Source organism: Diorhabda carinulata, chromosome 4 (genome assembly GCF_026250575.1).
Source record: "Diorhabda carinulata isolate Delta chromosome 4, icDioCari1.1, whole genome shotgun sequence".
NCBI lineage: Eukaryota > Metazoa > Arthropoda > Insecta > Coleoptera > Chrysomelidae > Diorhabda > Diorhabda carinulata.
The window spans coordinates 8,047,293-8,069,017 of record NC_079463.1 but is presented as its reverse complement, the minus strand read 5'-3'; the positions used below and the strand labels follow the sequence as shown (position 1 = coordinate 8,069,017).

The following is a 21,725-nucleotide window of genomic DNA, read 5'->3' as shown; positions in this document are numbered from 1 at the left end:
TTTTTCAAAATTTTAAGAATAATTGCCCTTGAAAGTCCCAATGAAGCTCCCCTTTTCTGTATTGAAAGTCATATATTTTCTCGTTAAATGTTATCTGTCGTCTTCGCAGATCGACTAGGCCCTGACCGAGAAGCTGAACCTCTGCACCAAGGACCGATTTGAATTAACATTTGGTACATTACTTAATATTCTTGTCGATGAGCGACAACGAAAGAATTTTTACTCTTCAAAAACGCCTCGATGGCGACCGTACATTACTCACCAGACCACTGCGGCATTACGACTGAGAAATCTACACTAATACTGATTCTAATCACACCACCCCGCTCCCGTACCGTTAACTACTTTTTTTAAATAATCAAAGTTGAAAACATTGATCTGCCAGCCATTTATTTTCTCCTCAACATATTAGCTTCGTTTCAAAAACTTTGCATTATAAGTTAAGTCATAAAAAAGCCTGAAGGAGGAATATCAATAGACCGCATTCTACCCATCTATCTATCCTCATACTCCATTGACAGATTCGGACGCTCCACGGAAGAAATGAGTTTGCTATTAATAGTTATTTTAAACTGCAAAACAATCCCCGCCAATACTATAATTAGATTAAGTTTTCATAAAATTGAACTAATTTTCCAACAATACACATTTTTACAAAAATTTAGTATTCAAACTACTGAATTTATTTCAAGCTACAGCCTCATGATGTATATACTATAGTAGACATAGAGAAACGTTTTGTTATTCTTATTTTTCTACAACGAGATCCTTTGATAGTAAATTTCATGACTCCGTATTTTCTTCAACGTTATCCTTGAAAAGCAACAAAAAAATTGGTTTCCGCACGAAAAGTAGGATTATTTTATTTAGAACGTGACAAGGTGACAGATAATTTTTATTATTTCAACATTAGTTACACAGAGATATTCTTTCACCTCCATCTTTCAGAAAATTAACAATCTTATTTTGACATATTACTTCGCATGAAGCTGTGAATTCTTATGAAGTACTTCCATACTCGATGTGCAAATCTAGTGGAGAATAGTAGTAGTCGAATATTTGGAGTTTTATTGGAAAATTTTGCAGAAGTATTAACAATTGCAAGTCTGATACGAGTTGTGGAAATTATCTGATGATACAGCTAATATAGTGTCTGATACAGCAACACTAAAAACACGTGACTTCTAGAGGCGATAGGTGGATATGTGATAATGTTTAGTACAATAGATCAGAATAATAAGCTTACTCTTGTTTTCGTAAAACCGTATTTTGTATGTTCCAGTAATTTCATCTTAACTAAAATCTGTAGGAATGGCTATTGACTTTGCATCATTAATTAGTACTTTATGAAAAATTCCTCAGCTCTTCTCTAGAAGTATTGAAGTTTATATTTGAGGTCTTTATGAATAGTTTCAATCGTAATGAGGCTCAATTCCCATACTTAGATTCTCTGTACAGTACCTCAAAGGGTGTGTATCTTTGATATGTGTTAGATGTGGTTTTGTAACAATAAACAAACATTATAGTATATTAACACCAGTCATATTTCGTTTCATTTATAAAGTGTCTGATCTATTCGTTAAACATTCTAAGTAATCTCTCACAACCTCCGATTCATTCGCGATGATACGCTGAGAAGTTATGTCCAATTTTTAATAGATCTGCTAGTTTAATCCCACTTTCGTTTTTTCATTCTATTCCTCGATCTGTTCTTTCTTGCTTCATTAACCCATAGGTGTCGAATATTTCTCTAACGATTGTCTGAGCCTCTTTGTCTTTTACTGGTCTGCATACCTTGAAAGTTCACACACAATTGTTAGGCAGTAACAATTACTTTCTACAAAAGGTGACTTACGTTGAATATATCGATTGGTTTTATTGCTGTTTCCGTAATGGAATATTCCACGTTGTGTTTTCGACAATACATTTGGATCAACATAACTCATTTAGTTCTAAATTCATCGATTCCTCTATTTATTTTTGGTGCTGTAGATTCTGTTATTTATCATTAACATTGTCACCTGCTGAAACTTGCCTACAGTAGAAGACGGAATTCGAGATATTGAATATTGTAATAAACTTGTCCACGATATGGACCGTGGAGCCGGTCCTCTCTTATTATTTTGATAGAATGGAAAATTTGGTGGGCGCGCCGGGTAATTTTTAAGAGCGGATGCTGCAATTCTCATAAAAATGTCTATTTACATGTTACAATAAAAAAATAAAAACATTACAATACATAAATGACACCTGACAACTCCAATCAAAAAGATTTTATGGATGCTTTGAGGTAATTTCCATCATATGACATATTAAAGACGTAGAGGTGGATTCAAATGTGGTAAATAGTCCAGAAAAAGTCCGTGATGTCATGTTTCAAGAACTACGTGTGATTCATAGACAAACAGTTGAAGTTAGTGGTCTGTCATAATTGTTTTAACGATGGGTACCACACTCAACCACGCAGCATAGAAAAAATAGAGAAAATTTTCTTGGAAGTTTATAATAATGTAATAATGGAAGGGTCATAGAACCATTACTATGATGTAGAGACCAAAATACAGAGTAAGGATTCGAAGTAGCCATATCATAAAACTTCGAGATGCAACCTCCTGCAGGAAGGTCATGCTAATTGTATTTTGGTAAACTGAAGGTATAATTTTAGTAAATAACGTCTAAAAGAGTGCCACAATTACAGGTGCTTGTTACACCAATTTAGTTTTGAAGTTAGGTAAAGCACCTAGTTGCAGATTCGCCATTGTAATAGCCGGTATAACTCAGGTAAGCTCTTAATTAGCTAATAATCCATTATATCCTCAGATTTGGATTCCACCGATAAGTCATCTGCGTAGTGAGAGTTATACTTCATATAATGAAGTCATATGTGCAGACAATCTTTCTTTCGAGATGCGATAAAAATGCTAGAACATCGAGTCATCATCCTTCATATAAATTTGTACGTTGAAGCTTGTATTATTTCAAAAACCACATGCATATTTTACAGTTATAAAATGGCCTGTCAGATAGAAAACAATTGTTAGTAATCTCTGTTGGTATTATAATGTCGTGGAACTCATCTGGAGGATTATGTATCTGTCTTCATACTTACAAATCCTATGATGCCAACCTTTAAAGCAGAGAGTTCAATGAAAACTTCTGTTTGACATCGTTAAAACTCATTTCACTTTGAGAAAAATGATGACAATTTCAAAGGAGTTCGAATGTAGTCCGATTTTTAATAAGATAAATAAGGAAAAGTCGGAAGTCGCATGGTGCTCTAGTGAGTAATACGAATGTTTAAACAGCTTAAAAATAATCAAGAGCGACTCGTGACACGGCGTTTTGTGTAGCAGTTACAATATTTATTGTTATATAAGTCAGTAGTTTTTCATTTTCTTTTTTTTTGAATCAGTATACTAAGCAATTCTAAATGTCAGATGTTCATATAGTTTGTAATCAACGTAATTTCTAATCAGTGTTTAATTTAGTAGCTGCAATGTGAACCTATAAAACCATGAACTGCAAATTTGAAATATTTGAATTACTAATCTTACGAAAAGACATTTAGGAAATAAATCTGCAGAAAATAAGATTGGAGATAATTCAACTCGGAACTGAGAATTCGAAGTCCCACTGAAATAATTAAAGCCTGGAAATGAAAATTTTATCTTCACTTTATTGGATTATCCCATCAATTTACTGACGATTGCCATTTCTGTGTTATTTTGGTAGGTGTTGAGTGAATAAGTTTTACACGTGTTGATGTTTCTCACATTTCATTTCGTCTCCATCTTCACATCCTATTTCCTTTACCAACGATTGTATTTAATTTTAGTCCGTTAATTTCTCCGTTTAATATAAATTGTAAAAATCTGCTGTAAATTGATTTCTGATATTTGACTGATTACCAAGCTTAGTAAATACGAGAGAAAAGTACAGTAAAAACTGTTCTTTTCGAGAATTAACAAAATTGATTTTTTTAGGTGAAATTGATCTTAATAAACTCTATTATATCAACGGAGTCCCATTCGTGTATTATGATAGACAGAAGAATGTTTATCTTGAAGTATTATGTAGATTCTTGAAGCTTTCAAAATTACTTTACAATTAAAAAAAATTGCCAAAAACTTGTTTTAGTCCTGAAGAGATAGTTATTATGTATTTGTCGCTCGGGGAAGTATGTTTAAAAAAATACCGCAGTCAAGTCATCGTGGTAATCAACATAGGTTTAGGAAAAGTTATCAGTGGATTTTGTACTATTTTTATCTTTACTGACATCATGTAGAATATTCTATAATACAATTCTGTTGTCAATTTTTATCTCTTTAAAACCACAACACACCGAATTGTCTCTTAACATTTAATCATTATCTTGGTACGTACGTAATTTGTTCCAAATCATGTCCAATGTTGGTATTAGATGAGTTTAATGTAGATATTTTTGAACTTTAATCGCATTATTGTCGTTTTTCATCTTCATCTTACATTTTTTTTAGTAAAATGGATACGTACAATATACATGTGCGTCGTTAACAATCAGTAAAAAGAATTGAGCACTGCTGAATATTTGAAGAAATGAATTCACAAAAAATTGAAGTATGTAACCCAAAGAAAGATGTGATGTTTCCTTGACTCACCATTTAGGGCACTTGAGTAAGAAATGTTTCTAAATAATCAGCAGAAGAAAAAAGAGAGTCGTTAAAAAAAATAGAGAAAAAGACTTCGCGAAAGGAAATTCTAAATATATAGTTCTAACAGTTGATGTGCAAATCATGTTACTTACTCCCAGTTACATACTAGTGCAATATAATGAAAAACAAAATTAAAAACAGATCTATTTATTTGACAAAAACTACATAAATTTTAGTACTGAAGTTTGGCGAACTTTTCTTTCAAGTTAAAAGGAGAGCATAAAAATTGCATCCATTGTTTGCTTGAAGTATCAAACAAATTTTAAATACAAACTGAGGTACACTGATGAATTGCAAAGTAAAGAATAATCCCCAACGAAGTTGAGATATGAAAATTGTATAAAAGCCATGCCTATTTGTTTCCCTTTCTTTTCCACAGTTTAAGTTATACTTAAATTAACTAGAAAGGTATTTCCATTGCTGGTCCAAGTCCTGTCAGTGGTTGACTAACTTCAAGCTTAATCTGGACGTCAGTAATTTCATCATTCTGATACCTTATAGCTATGGATCCAGATCTCATTCTCCAGCAAGTTAATTGAGATTCCAGAATAAGCTTTGATTCAGTATTCATATTTTACAGAATAGTTAATTCCGCTGCACTGTCAGTGTAGATGTACACACTGATGGGTACTAAACTAGGTCAGTATAATAAAAGCATAGCATACCTTTCCGGGGAAAGGATTTATACTTTACTTTCATTTCATTTGTATACTCTTGCTTGAACCAGCATTCCAGTATCCATCCGTGTATTTACTTGATGCAATCATTGAAAGGTAAGCATTCTTCATTTCATTAAATTCCACTGCATTGTGTTGAATTAGCCCAAATTATCTAATAAATCTTTTGAAAAAATGATAAACAACATATTCAAGAAAAGAGTAAACAGACACTTTTTATTATTTTAGTAAATATGATATTAGTATAAGCCATAAAGGACATAATACGTTATCCAAACATTTCACTAAATTGAAATTTAAAACATCAAAAATTCAATTATAAAAATTCAAAAATTTTTGGAACGGAATGCAATACACGAAAAAGACAATTTTTAGAAATGGTTCACATTCATAAGGACGAAAAAGCTATATATGATAAAAAAGACCTAAATAATTTAAGTAATTTAAGCTCTGTAAATTCTAATAAAACTACAAATAATTTGATTGATTAACACTGCTACATATTTGAGATGGAAGGACTAAGAAAAAATTAATTTTTCTTATTAGAACATTTTCTATTTTGATTTTATTCTTACTTTGATGTTCATGATATAGCTGAGCTATTGATTAATATAAATAAGCAAATTGTCAGAGTCAATATCATATTTTGATAAAGACGAAACGTCAAATTTTATCTTCCAAAAATTATTAAAAAAACTAATTTTAAAACAGAAGACCTAAAATGAAAAACATTTAGATCTATTAATATATCAAAAGGTCTAAGAAATAAGAAATTAAAGAAATTTAAAAAAAAATCTATTGAATTTCTTGAAAATTTGCAAATATTACAAATATAATTTGAAAAAAAGTCTCTGTGAAGGCGATGCATTTATCACGTAAATTCAAGGACTGCTTGCCAGTTTTTATATTTTTAATGAACACCTACAAAAAAACTGAAAGAATCAACCAACTCTTTATTAAAAGGAACGAGTTATGTACGTCCCACAACCGTAATAAGTGTCACTACCAGAAATTATCGGTAGAAATGATGCTGACACAAATTGGGATGAAATTACATAGCCCCTTATCTCACTTTCCTGTTCTTTCCTTTTATGTATATCTAAAACCGGAATATTATAATAGCCTCGAGGAAAAATGAATTAGGTATTTTTCAAAAGAAAATTAGGGTAGGCACTCAAGGAAAATATTGTATCTCACGATAAAATATTTGAATTCAAGGTGGAGGTGGAGCGTATAAATCGAGTAAAAAGTATTTTAATTATTCAGAAAACCCAAGCCTATTTATAAAAGGTGAACAAATGCTTGAAACATGGTTGGCACTTTCAAGAACTTATTAGTATCCGAAGAGGAAGACAATTTCGTAGATTTATAACGAAGATGACCAAATGGGAGAGTGAATACAAAAGAGAAATTAGTAGATAACTATTGATGGAATACAAGCAACCAATGGAAATTCTATGACTGGTATTGAAAAAAATGTAATGTAGAATATACACACATATATAATTTTTACTCTTCAGCTCTAATTTATCTACTAATCTTATTTTTTCTTGCTTTTTTGTCATTATTACAATGAAATCAATAGATTAACGATCCTAATTTATTTTGTTATATGTGTGGTGGATACACATCGAAAAATCAGCATAAAACGATTACAAACACAGTGAGCCCCTTGTATATTGCTTATTTAGGTATTGAAATTCGACAATATTAAGTGTAGGTATCTCATAATGTAGGTAAAATATGGAGAAAGGCACACGTTAAGTTTTTGAAGTTTGGAGTGCTTATACTATAGCGAGAAAAAATAATTAATATGAAGAGTGGTACTTTTGTAAGTCTAACGCAGAGGACATCAATAAAAATAATAATCATAAATGGAAATAACTTTATATTTGCTCATCAAAAAGACTTATTCCTCCCTCAGAAAATGTATACCAGTATCTCAGGTAGTGCGGCAACCTCAGGAGAATCAAATTGAAACACCTACCAGCGTCAAGCGTCAGACGTTTGAGTATCTACATATCGTATAAGAAACTGGCAGTTTTTTATCTGATTGATATCTGTCCCATGACAGTAGTGTAAATGAATTGTCAAAACAGTCCTACATAATTTCAATAATTTTAGCGAAAATCAAATATACTGAACATAGCTGGTGTTCTGCGTCGATTTGAAGAGGGTCTGAGCCAAATCACGTCATTGAACCCTTGGTTTCAAGAAAAAAAAATACATTCATCCACCATTATATATAAAAATAACGGCTAAGGAAGCAGTTTTTGAGATACTAAATAGAAATGGTTAATGTTTTCAGTTTATTTGACAGAAAGCTCCCGGTTTAAGTACACTACTATATTTATGAATGATATGGAAAGGCTTGCTTGGAAATATTTTGAAGCAGTTATACAAAATTTGTTCATAAAGTATAAGGCTGACAGCCATGTAGAATTATTGGATATGCTGGTTCGATTTAAATATTTAAGCTTCAATATGAGTATAAAACTCTCTAGTTATCTAGATTAGTTTCAATACAATTAAGAGAAACTAAGTGAAAAATAAGGAAAAACTCCTCACTAAGATATAAAAATAATAAAGAAGATATACCAATAAATTCCAGGAAAATTATGCGAGATTGCATCCATCAATTAAATTATTCGTAGTGGCATTAAAATTTATATACTATAAATTCAAATCTTTCTTATCATTGATAGCTTTCTCATTTTTATGTATGTGAGCTATTTCTAAAAATTCTGTTTTCCGTGTATTCCGTATTCCATTTCAAGAATTTTTGAATCTTGATAATTGAATTAATGTTTTTTTATATTTCATGGTTCATTATTTCAGTTTCAGTTTTTATTATATTAATGACTGAACTATTTTCTAAATATTGAGTTGTATATCCTATGTAAACGGCTTCACAATTATTACCAGGTACTTGATATATAATATTCCTTCTTTTGTTTTTGGGTATTTCAGATTTCCATTTTACTTATATCATATTTATTGAAATAATACGATATATATGGAAAAGAAATAGAAAAATTTGAAAATGATCAAACCTAGACATTTACACACGAAACCATTCGAATAGAATGGATTAAAATTGAATAGATTTACGTGCATGAATAAAAAATTGTAATATCAGCAATTTAATAAAGTTAATAACATAGGAATGAAGTAAAAGAGGACAATCAGGTTATAGTGAAGAAGATGTAACAGAGAATATATGTCGTCAAACTATTCTATGATTTTTGAAAGTTTGAACAGAATCTAGCTGCTGCTTATTAGGAAGACACAATTGAACCTTTTGTTGAACGAAAGAGTTCATAAGATGAACTTTTCTTTTCAGATGTTAACCAAGCTGGAATTTCTTGTTCATACACTATTTACTGTTACTACTATACTCATAATTACATGTACTTATGATATATGGATAACCAAGATATCTTCTTCATATTTCGCATCTGTTAAATATTTCAGCAGTTTCTTTCATTCTATATCCTTCTTTCAAGTGCTTGAATTTGGAGATATGTACTGTGTACTCGTTCACACAAGGTAATTTTTTAACTTAACTATAGTATAGAATTGCCGGAACTGGTTTTCCGTTTGTGTTTTTTTTTATTCTTCACCTCTTGAGTTACCAAACTCCGTCGAAGATATTATAACACCTACTATAACCGGCGCTCATTTGTAAATAAAGATGTGTAGATCTAAATAAAATTTTTAAGATGTTAATATTGATTGATGAGAATTATTACGTTGCTTTTTCCTTAATTTGAATTTAAATATCTATAGCTTACGGTAGCATGACAGAGATTAACATCACGACGAATTTATGAAATATGACTCAGTTTTATTCACGTTAACGGCAGAAAAAATGTACATCTAGTTTTTATACCTCTAAATTATTGCTTTCGCCACATTCTAAATAAAGATAACAGATACATTATGTCAAAAACACGAAACATAGTCGTACATAGATTATTTTGAAGAAGAATTTTACTGAATTTGCAGGTGCTATTATTTTTATTTTTGCGTCTTATACTAAGATATTGAGAAGGTTCGTTGTACATTTTCAGTTGTTTGAAGTTGATACGAAGCAGTATTTTTAAAATGAACAGTAATAGATTCACTACGAGATGAAACTGTCTATACTGTAACTAAACGGCTGTATCGACTTAAGTGGGGGCCTGGATGATTTAAATTCACAACTCAGCCCGGCAGAGGGCTCTGCATTTTTGTATGCATGTCAGTGAATCGGTTTTTGGATTATTTATTCATACTATTACTACTAAATGCAGTTGATGTTGAATACTGTTGTATTCGACGTACACATAAATATCAAAAATGTGTCGAAAAACATTTACAGTTAACTGGTACACCACAAAATGTTTACCTGCAGTTCTTGAGTCGAGATAATGCATCGACATACACTGCTCGGTTGAATTTTTACTTTAAAATAATCTAAGTTACAGTACACATTAATAACTTGGCATTATTAAACTAAGTTTTGTATATATCGAATGTATTTCGATTATTCTTTGACATTTTAATTTGAGTGTTTTGTATTAAATGTGTCTTTTTATTTTGACAATTTTTGAATTCGCTGAGTTTACCATGAATGCCTCCACAAAACTTGCGATAAAAAATGTCTCACCTATAATTTTGTTTCGAAATTTCAATGCACCTAAGCTATGCAACGGTACAAGATTATGGGCAATGTTCTTGAAACTACAATTTTGAACGGCAAATTTGCCACGAATCCCAATAAAACATTCAGACTCACCAATTCCAACCAGACATCTGCAATTTCCGATTCGTTTGGCATTTGCCATGACTATTAATAAGTCACAAGGTCGATTTGTGGGTTGTATTTAGAAAATGCAGTCTTTTGATATGTGGCGTTTTCTCTCGTTAGAAAACTGTCAAGTTTATTCATTTATACTTCTCAGTAATTGACTAAAATTATTATTTATTATTCATCACTTCGCATTAAGATACCATTAAAGAAACATTATTGATAAAAACGAATTGATTTCAGAAAAAGTGATGTTTTTCCAAACTAAAGAATATTGCCACCTTTAGATTGGTCCATGAGGTAACAGGTTTTTCAATTCGTCATCGCCGTTGTTCGTCCAAGGAAAGACTGCAAATTGCGAAGCAAATTATAGTTGACAGAAAAGTGATCAAGACTCTTGAAGATCTGTAGGAGTTATCATACTGTTCTTCAAACTGTGTAATCCATGTTTTCACCATTGAATTGCTCATTGAAGCTTCCCTGTATACCTTCTAGATGAATTTCACTTCGTTTAACGTTTCTCGAATTTCAAAATAAGAGGAATTTATCATCATCAGTTGTTTCAAAAAGCTTCAAGATATACAAACAACCAACAGCGAGCTCAAAATGGCGTTATGTTGATCTGCTTAATGCATGTGCGCGCAATTATTACTAACATTTTAAAATTGATTTAAGTGAGGAACAAAACCTTGAATGATTGCGATGCACTTTTGATGTTAAAAGTCCTTCAAAAACTGTGTTTAGCTGGTAGCCAACAATGACAAAAAAGCAAAGTTGTGTTAAAATCAGTTACTGGTACACCACAAAATGTTTACCTGCAGTTCTTGAGTCGAGATAATGCACCGACATACACTTTTACTTGAAAATAGAATAAGTTACAGTACCTACGGAAACATTTACTTGGTCGACAATTTACAACGAAGGAGAACTAGATGAAACGATTCAACAATTTTTGGAGGTCATTCCAAAAGTTGTCTGGCTTCAAGTCACTAAGTAGTGCAGTTAAACAAGTGCATTGATGTAGGTGGTGATTTATATGAATATAAATAAAAGAGAAACTGATATATTAGCTAGAATAGATAAATTTTACATTCAGTATACTCATAATCGTTAACTACGAGAAAACTTTTTAAATTCCGCGCACGATATTTGAAAAATGATCCTGACAGATATACAGATTAATGTATCCATTCATTGATTCCAACCCGTTGAATCTGAGAGTACATTTGAAAGATAAACAAAAATTTTTGTTGATATAACAGATCGTAGGGGAAATATTCTGGTTTCCACCTGAATAATATGGAAATAATTCCATACATTTCACCACCTGTGATAATATATTTCAAATTATTTCCTTTGGCGCTTGCTCAAGTGAGAAGTAATATTTTACATGCATTCACTAGTATTATTTAAGGTATTGTTAGCTTATACCCTCTTCGTCTGCATGTGATATTAAAAGGACAAGATATATGTGGAGAAGGAAACTGTAATTTGGAATAATATTATATGGTTCAAATACTATTTTTTTCGAATGATTGAACTTCTATACTAGTATTTCCTAACGCAATTTTGTACATACAATAATAATATATAGGTGTTCCAATTTAGAAAGTTAGAATATTGAAAATAAGCAATCGAATTATTTAATTTGGCTATTTTAATCAAACAAACGGTTTTAATTTTGCCCACTGACTGGAAGACAATATCATAAACACGATTAACTATTTCTATGACTTGTAATAATTCCAAATATCGTCCTCCATTGGGAGTTTCGTCGAATATTATTTAACATAATTTGACGAACTTGTCCAGGTCGTGGCCCGTGAAGCCGGTCCTATTCGTTATAATGAGAGTCTGGCGAATGAGACGGGTTTTTATTACATGTTTTTATCACAGCTCCGATTTTTTAGAAACCTTTTCCAGGAAGGCCTTTTTATTCATTTTTTTGTTTGTTTACTTTTTAGAAATAAATAAGAAAACCATTAGAATAATCTCCTTTGTAATCCTTCTAAATAATAGTTGCCGACTCGTAGTAAAATTCGTGAATTAAGTCAAGGCAATCACCAAAGTGTGGGAAACGTGCCTTGTCTTGATGAAAATGCACTTTTTTTCGCATCAGCAATTTCTTTTGCATCAAATGCTTTTTTGTAATTTCTCTAATGCAATTTTTGGCCGTTTTGAACACTTATCGTCCGTCAAGCTGACACAGCCACATTTGATTTCAGCTGTCCAAACTTTTACAATCATAAAAGATGGTAAAACGGTCTGCGTAAACAGTGTCTACCTCCTTTTTCATTTGCGTGAAGTATTGTCTTTGAAAAATAAATATTTAATGAGAGCTAGATTCTCAGTTTTTCCCATTTTCAGAAAAATTTTCACAACGACTCATTAACACCATTCTCAAATAAAATATAAAGGAACAATATGGTTGTAATTTAAGTGAGAATCTCCCTCGCATGCGCAGCTTATATTGATTGAGTGATGACATCTTCAAGCTCAGGTCGGAAAACTTTCCAAACAACAATCTTGATTCCTGCCCTGATTTGGTGAATTGAAGATGACCTTACCCCATCAAACTTGGCTACTTATTTGCTCGGATGGAATAGGAGGACTTTACGAGTTTAATTTTTGCTACAAGGAGTGTAGTAGTATTGTATTAAAGATGGAAACCTTGAAGAGTCAATTCGAAACTATGAGTTGTTCAATAGAGTTTTAAAATTCCTTAAATCCACCCAGTATGTCTTCGCATATATTAAACTGAAGTAGGATACTATAATAAAATACTAATTCACTAAAATTATGCAATGGCACACGATTACTTGAAATAGATGCTTATTGAAGCTGTAATTTGAATGGAAAAAGAAAGAGGAAACTCTGTTTTTACATCGAGAATTCTTTGAACCTTCCGGGGTTCGCTGTAATTATTTCGAAAAGACGATCTCGCGCGGACCTACAATAGCATTGACACTTAAAATGTGTTTTTTCTGATAACAACTTCTAAATATTTTTAATGTCAGAAATAATTTTTTATTTATTTCTTGTGTTTATTCATCGATTATAGATATTTTGGCATTTAAATCATAGAAATTGAGTATAGAAATATCTCTAATTTTGAGTTGCATTCATGATAAATAATAAATGAATGAACTTAACAAACTATGGCATTCAATATATGAAAAATGAACGAGTACAACTTTTATAATCGAATGTTCTGGAAAACTGCATTATTTGTTATTAAGTTTATATGCTACAAATTTGTTAGTTACAATTTGTTTAATAACTGTTAACAAGATAATCGGAAAAAATCGTTCGTTGAACCTTTGATCTCGAATAACTCTTGTAGTGACCATGTTAAGAACCGCAGAAGGGTTAGTACAAAAATTTAAGTATAATTCTCCGTACTATAAAACGAAAGAAGCAAGTGACGTGCTAATGTGTCTTGCGTGGGTTTAGCAGTAAACTATGTGCCTTTATTATTCGGCAGGTATTGAAATTATTTGAGAACGAGCATGAACAAAACAGTGGAATCATCAGTGAATGAGTCTAAATTCCATGACAAAATGTCATTGTATATCGATAAGCCGAACAGTAATTTCACTTCTCCTTCATCCGAAGAAATTATACGCGAAGTGAATGAAAGTTTTTGGAAGAAAGTTAATAATGGAACACTTACTGCATTGGATTATCGTGAATTAAATACATTGTAAGATCATTAGTATGGGGAAAATTATTACAGAAAAAAATATTACGTTTCAGTGTCAGAGTTATATATTATTGAATGAGCACATCAAGACACTGGATATAAATGGAAACTCGGAATGAAAGAAGGTACTGTAACATGACTAGATTATTGAAGAAGAATTAAAATTATGATTACAATGCAAACTTAAGAAATAGAGACTGGTTGCGAAAGCAATTACATCAAATCAGTTTAATAAAAGCTGTCAAGTTTATCTCATAAACCTGGAATATGAAAAATACAATTACGTGCGTCTGTGACACAATAATGTTCTAATAAGTTTTTATTAAAACGACAATAACAAATTAACTACAAAAATAATAAAACTTTTAATGCACTTATAGTTGGAAATGTGATTTGCTCTCTGATGTTTCAATTTGACACTACCCAAATGTTTTTATAACGGTCAATAGATTTTTCTACTAAGACTCAATCGTGATCGGAGCCGGTATGACTCATAGTCACTAACTCTAAGAAAGATGGCAGGATAATCATGGGTCAAATGCCCCTCGGAAAATGTTATGGTGATGTTTTTACCATGAAATCACCTACCTAAGAGAAACATTCCTCTAAGTTATCAGACCCCTACGTGCATTAGATTTTTAAATAAAATTATTAATAGAATTTTGAAAACAAAAATAATTTTATTTCTCTTACAACATAAATTTCTTTCTTTCATTTCTTTGCAAACATTAGACGCACCTAAGAAGTATTATACAAAATAATTCTTAGCCTTTGCAGTGTCATTCCGCTTATTACATTTTTCTTCAAACATTTTGAATATGCCTTTGTCGTACAGTAGTCACTTCGGATTTATTTATTCTAACATTCGAGTTTTTGAGGAAATTAATTTGTTATCACCACAAATTCACTAACATTTACTTTTATTTGGAGTGTGAATAGGTAGAGGAAGAATTGGAATCAATTTATGGAATGGAGTGAGATAACAAATTGATTTCTTCTAAAATTTGAATGTTAGAATAAATAAATCCGAAGTGACTACTGTGCTACAAAACGTGAACAAAGGAATATTCAAAATGTTTGATGAAAAACATAACAAGCCTAATGGCATATTACACGCAAATTAAAAATTTGGTTGGAGTTGCGAAAACGGGAACCCCCGGAACCAGATATTCTTATAACACGCTAGAATTTTTGACCTCTCGCAAGGATAGGGGATGAAAAATAAATTTTCCTAACCTAGCCTAACCACGTATTTTCAGCGAATGATATTTTGTGTCTACATTCAGATTTTTATGACAAGAAAACGCAAATTCGTTGATTCAGTACCGTCATATTCTTCCTATACTTTTTGCAATATCTTTCTTTATATAAAAAGGTACTTTCACGAGTACTTTACTTTGTTGCAAGGATTTTTACTTAAAGAAAAATTCCTAACAGCATAAAAACACGATGCTGGACCAAGGAATTGACTGATGAAATATAAACATAGGCACAAAATATCAGTAACTGAAAATATTTTGTTACGTTCCTGTTTTGGAATTTCAGCCAAATTTTTAATTTGAGACATAGACATCAAGCACTGAGAATGCTTAGAATTATTTTATATAATACTTAAGCGAATCTAATGTTTGCAAAAGAATCAAAGTCAAATTTTATGTTGTAAGAGAAAAAACATTTTTCAAAATTCTATTAATTCTTTTATTTGAAAAACTAATGCACGCAGGGGTCTGATAACTCGAGGGAATGTGTCTCTTAAGAAGGTGATTTAATTAGAAAAACATCAAAAACTTTTCCGAAGGGCGTCTGGCCCATGCTTATCCTGCCATACTCTTTCTTGTGAAAATTATATTATTAACATAGGATAAACATAATAATGTTTTGAAATGAAACAATTGTTATAATTTTTGATCTAACTTTAATACTACAACTAATATTCTTTTTTTTGTTTCAGATGACTGTATACAATGAAAAGTGTTTTTGGTTTGACCCAAGGTTGATAATCGGATTGAAGAACATCAAAAAATAACTAATTGTAACTTGTGATGCGTTTTCTGACTTGGAACTCTTTAGTCATGTTCGACATTGTGTTTGTGTTTTTTTTATTTTTAATCGGTGTTACATGTTTGGTTTATTATCTGCCGAACAGGAGAGCAGAAGCAGATGATCATCCACTTCAATGTTACATTAGTACTTCAACGTCGGAGATCCAAGGGTCTATCATCGACCATGTGTAGTTTATTTGGGGTCAGTAATTTTGTTGTGTATTTGTATTCATTTAATCACATAATTTTCTTCGTTATTACGCTACTTGTTAATGAAACATTTGTTCTGATCTATGAGAGATATACAACATGATGACAATACAATTTCAATAGTATTATATGAATTTAAAACTCCTAATGAATGTCAGCTGCCTGTACAATTTTACTGTATTTGTTCAGGCGACTTTACACGACGCTAAGTAATTCCTACAAGTTACCAGAGCGATTAGTGGAGTAAGAGGAGTGTTACGTGGGACTATTGGCTTCTACCAAATAAAATTGGATTTTAACTTGTTAATGCCACCCAGTTTAACGAAAGTTTCCAGTAGTTCGTTTTTTCTCTCGTCCTTTGGTAAAAATTCGGAATCAATTTGTATTATACTTCGACTCTTATATAATAATCGGAGGAGAGCTACAAGGACTGATGCATTTGGTTCGTCCCTGATCCACTTACACCAAAAAATTGGCTTTGTTTTTGATTAGACAATCCATTGAAATTAAGACATTTTCCTCATTCATTTTCTATTATTTCTAATTCGTCTCGAAAGAACAATTGCCCAACCTCTGCAAGTGACTTATGTGAAGAAAAACAACCGTCAACCCCTGGGGGCAAATTTGGAGAATATGGCGAATGCTGAACTAATTCACAGCCTGCTTCAGATATTGTAACTGATGGAATGGCGGACTTGATAATAAATCCGCCATCCTGATGAAAGAAAATACCTTTGCACAACTTTTCTCGAACTTTTTCTTCGCTTCACGTAATTTTTTAACTAGATTGGCATAACTCCCACCTGTTTTTGGCTCTCTAAATGCAAGTAATTTATTGATATCACATCTTAACCAAATACGGTTAACATGACCTTCCTCCCTAAAGTGGCGAACCTCGATGTTTTCAATCCTTACTCTGCGTTTATACACGCAACGTGTTAAGTACATTCGATTTCCAGAAATCTTTACTAACAAAATCAATGTTTTCATTTTTAATATTTACTGAATTTTCATCATCGGAAATATCATTCTTATAAAGATTAATAATACTTCGATCTAGCTATTGCTATATCTATAGCTGGTTCCAATACAAAAGAACGTTTGCACATATTGTGGAAAAATTATTGGTACGAATTTTCAACACCTGGAAATTTGAACGTTTTCTGGTGGCACCTCTGATTTTAGTGAATACTTTTTTTCTGCTCCTTGGATTTTGCTTTTGATAGAGTTTGTAAGTAGCCAGATTTCACTATCAAGTATAAGGACTGGACTATTTACGTCTTAATATTTGGAACTTGTTCCAACTGTATTTGATCTACTTTGATTCAGAGTTCTTCTTGTTTTTTCCTCCACTATTATTTGTTTCTACTGCATATTGATATTCATGTTGTTCAATTTCAATACTTCAAAGTTTCCATGTTAATAGATTATAATAATCATTAGATTTCTCATCATTTTTAGTGAACAATACTAAATAATCGGCCAAAACACATTCATTTTCACATTTCTGTATCTTCACTTCTCCCTTTAGATTCATTCATTATAATTATGAATAGTGACGGACTCAGTACTTCCCTGACTTAATTCCTCTGTTTTTGTGAAATCTTAAAATTGATCTTTATTTTTCATCATCTGGTACCTCATTGTCTTATATACACATTTGATGATGTTTCTCAATTTTTCCCCAACTGCTTTACTGTTAAATGCTTTTTGAATGTCTATAATACCGAAATACACTTTTCAATTTCTTTTTATATTTTTCTCTACTATCTGTCTCAATGTATATACAAACTATTGTGTACTTCGACCTTTCTTAGAGCTGCTCTGCGATTCATCTAATTGATTACCTATTATTTTCTTCAATTTCTTCTATAAGGTACTCCCATGTACTTGCTGTACCACGCCTTCATAATTATTGCAGTCTGGTTTGTCACCTTTGTAGTTTTCTTATGTAGTTTCCTCATATTTTGCACGGAAATCATTGGAATATATATTTTTAGGCGATATTTGAAATCAACTAACAAATATACAACTCAAAGCTGACTTTACCGTTGAAACTTGTTAACTGCTGATGTCTTATTAATTTATTTTTATAATTATCATAAAAAAATTAGGACCAGATATCCAATCATGATTCTCCGTAATCGGTGGCATGGCGTTGCATGGTTGTAATCTCAAAGTATTTTAACCATGTTATTCTAAAATTTTTAAACTCGACTCATAAATATTCTTAATATTATATAAATCTACTTATTGTAGGCTGTTTCAGTTCGTCTTTTTAAGATTCGATTGTAAGCGATTTTTCAGACTGTTCATTGTGAAACGGTGTTAAATTTGAAAAAAGTTCTCAAAGCATGCGACTTGCTATTTGACTAAAAGATAGAATTTGATAGAATTATATTGGCCAATCCTGGATGAACTATTGATAATCGCTGTTTCTTTCGTAGCTCTTATCCAAGCTATCTGTTATCCAAGCTTTTTAATCAATTTGAAAGGAATGGATGTAAAAACACCATCTCCCTAATATTATGTTGCTCTATCTGTAGCCTGCGTTTAGTTTTTATTTTGCGCCATCATGAATCTATCATAGGTATTTTGAGCAAACTATCTTTACCATCTTCAAACGTCATGTCTTCCTTAACCTTTTGGGGTAAACATCTAGAAGCATGCACTGCTTTTTTCGCTAATCAACCACTGTGGCGTTTTACTTATATTTTGTTTGGTTTTTTGAATATTTTTGACTTGCTTGATATCATATACCATTTTTCACTGTGCCCTGGTTAATACCGAATGCTTGTGTGTAAATAATATCTCGCGATTACAACATTGTACAGTTAAGAAGTAATGTTTACTATACGAATGGTATCTGCTACAATTATTAGCGAGCATGAACAACGAGCATTCAAAACTCAGACACCAAATAAAATTAAACGAAGTGTATATGTAGATGTCGATTCCTTCGGTACCCTACGCTCATACAAAACGAACATGATCTTTAAAATGAACCTGTAAGGCTGCTCCCTGATCTATCGATATCGTTTTTATCGAATATGCAGAAAAAGCTCTTTATAATATCTGTTTTAGTTTGAATAAAAAGTTTAATACTGCTTTGACCGTAAAAGCAACATGCCCTTTAGCAGCGAACAAACGATGTTTGATTGAGATGAAAACGAAGACGCTAGATATTAGAGACATCTTTATATTGAAAAAAATTTTAACCATGGCGTATTTGTGCCATCTAATTGTCTCAAGCTGATGAAATATTTTCACTCTATGTACAAAATGACCAAGCTTTCTCAATAAGGTCTTCACGTGTACATTCAGGTAATGTAGGAAGTGTGTAATTTTAGAGACAAGGGTGCTTTTCAATCTCCAGCTCTAGTTACATTATTTCATACAAAAAATGCGAAAAAATGTTAAATATTCCGCACTTACTCACTCGGATGATGCTAAGCATCGACCGATCTTACATACCGAGAGCCAGTATACCACAGAACAGACCATAAGAAAAAATAAACTTAATTGTTATTCAGTGGAAACAATCTGGCGGATTTTCGATGCCAGTGCCCTCGATGATAGGTGGCAGAACTAAACTTGTGTTGCCGAGATTTATATAAAAGTTCACCTTCTTTATGGTATGTTCTGTGCAGTATACCGAGAGCGAATCGTACAGAAAACGAATCCGAATGTCTCTATTTGATAACATAGTGTCAGTATGAATGCAGTACACACTGAGAGTTCGGAACAGAAACTCTACTTGCTACTAAGGGAGCGGCTTAAGAATCATAGCCGGTAAATCCCATTCGAAGAAAGATCATTACACTCTTGTCACTTTTATGTATCTATTTTTGTGTAATACCCTATAATGAATCTTTCCATTTATTTTTTAAGTCAAACAATCAAGACAGGCATAAAAAGCGATCTCTTCAAGAATATTTGAAAATGCAATTCTTGTATGCGTCTTATAAGTTTCAAGTACGCAACTTCTAAAGGAATTATTAAACGAGATACACGGAAATGAATCTTTCAGAATTGATGTTCTAAATATAACCATAAGAAAGTTTCCACTTTAATCGTGGACTTATGTTTTCTGGATACAGCAAATCTCTATAGATGTTTCATATTCTCTACTTGAAATATTGGAAATGCTTTAGCGGTTTTATTCTGTTTGATTAGTCACATATATGAGCGTTCTTTCAATAGAATGTGATATCGATTATGGAGTTTTTCAAAAACGTATGAATGTATTATGATATTTGGTGTTATATAGCGTTATATATAAAGACAAATCAATAAAAAAATTAAATATTTTGGAGCCTACGTTAATTTATAGTCAACATAACCCGTTTCAGATGGAAAAAGAAAAACCAAAAATGGTATTTCTCATTTTATAAAAATAGTAATTGAATTTTTTTTAGTTTCAAGACGATCAGATTAATCGGGACATCCTACATTGACTGAATTTGATATATACGAAGATTTTCTTAAATGTTTCCGATCTTAACCTATTATATAAGTTGGGAAATATATTTTCGTATGTATTGAGAGGTACTCACTAGAATTTCAGCCATTTTAGACTTTCAGTTTCTGTTTAACAATCGTAGAAGCAGATCGTTGTGAAGATTTTTCTGTAAAATGAAAAAATCGAATATCGAGTAAACATTATCATTATCTTTATAAATTTAGGTTGTCAGTAAAAATTAAAGACAAAAGTAAACATTTATATATACAATTAATTATAAAGTGCAAGCATCTGTTACAGAAACAGTAACATCTACTAGAACCCAGAACTTCCCCAACTCCCTTGATATGGGTCTACCGTGAGCTTTTCCTGAGAATTAATCATTAGGTACGTGAATAGTGACGTTTTTACCGTCAAAAATAGATACAATAACGGTGGATACAATAACTTTTAACGAAGCATATTATCGGGTTAAGTCGCAAATAGAAATCCTCCAAACTCCAGACATCCAATTTGTTTAAAGTTTATCGCACTCCGTGTTAATTTTTTCGATCTGTACTGTTTACTGTAAAATTTGTTGTTATTGAGTTACATTTCCGACCTAAGCCTAAGAAGTTATAGCTCAGCAATATATACGAATATCTCGGCAACAATGTTTGCAACAGTGTGGCCCGTAAATTTGTTTCGTAAACAGGTTACACAATCGAGCAACAATAATATGAGTGAAATCAACTTGCGACATATTGGTTGCGGTTTTGATCTCTGCAAGTATCAGAAAAAAGTGATATTTCCTTTACAGTAGGGCTTAAAGTGTTAATCCATTCCAGGATAGCAGAACTTATCTTACAACTTCCTCGCTTTCCATTATTTCCTGACCAAGCAAAGCAATGTGCATTAATCGGAATCGCTTCTCCATATTCTGTGAAGTTATAAACGCGCAATTTACGGCTGTACTATATTGGCTTAGCATCTGAAACTGGAATACTAAGAACTTTTTGTAAGTCAAATGTATTATCGCTATTCCCCTCTTTTGCAGCATACGCATCATTTTTTCTTGCAATATGCTCCAAATAATTTTCCTCCAGATTCTTTTTTCCATCCATATCAGCCATTTTGCATATTAGGCACTGATCTTTGGAAGGTATAAA

General features: G+C 31.8%; 1 protein-coding gene and 1 long non-coding RNA gene across 3 annotated transcripts in view; one reads left to right on the top strand and one right to left on the bottom strand.

The window, feature by feature from the left end:
* The window catches only part of LOC130893460 (tyrosine-protein phosphatase non-receptor type 13-like), an 87,174-nt gene that overhangs the window by 2,819 nt on the left and 62,630 nt on the right, over positions 1 to 21,725 (top strand). For both annotated transcript variants that reach the window (XM_057799621.1, XM_057799623.1), the window contains exon 2: positions 15,815 to 16,107. The gene's annotated coding sequence lies outside the window, so the exon portion shown is untranslated. The remainder of the gene's footprint in view (positions 1 to 15,814; positions 16,108 to 21,725) is intronic.
* LOC130893464 (uncharacterized) overlaps positions 1 to 21,725 on the bottom strand; it is a 170,008-nt gene that overhangs the window by 125,606 nt on the left and 22,677 nt on the right. The window contains exon 2 of the long non-coding RNA XR_009059211.1: positions 20,672 to 20,743. This is a non-coding gene — a long non-coding RNA (uncharacterized LOC130893464). The remainder of the gene's footprint in view (positions 1 to 20,671; positions 20,744 to 21,725) is intronic.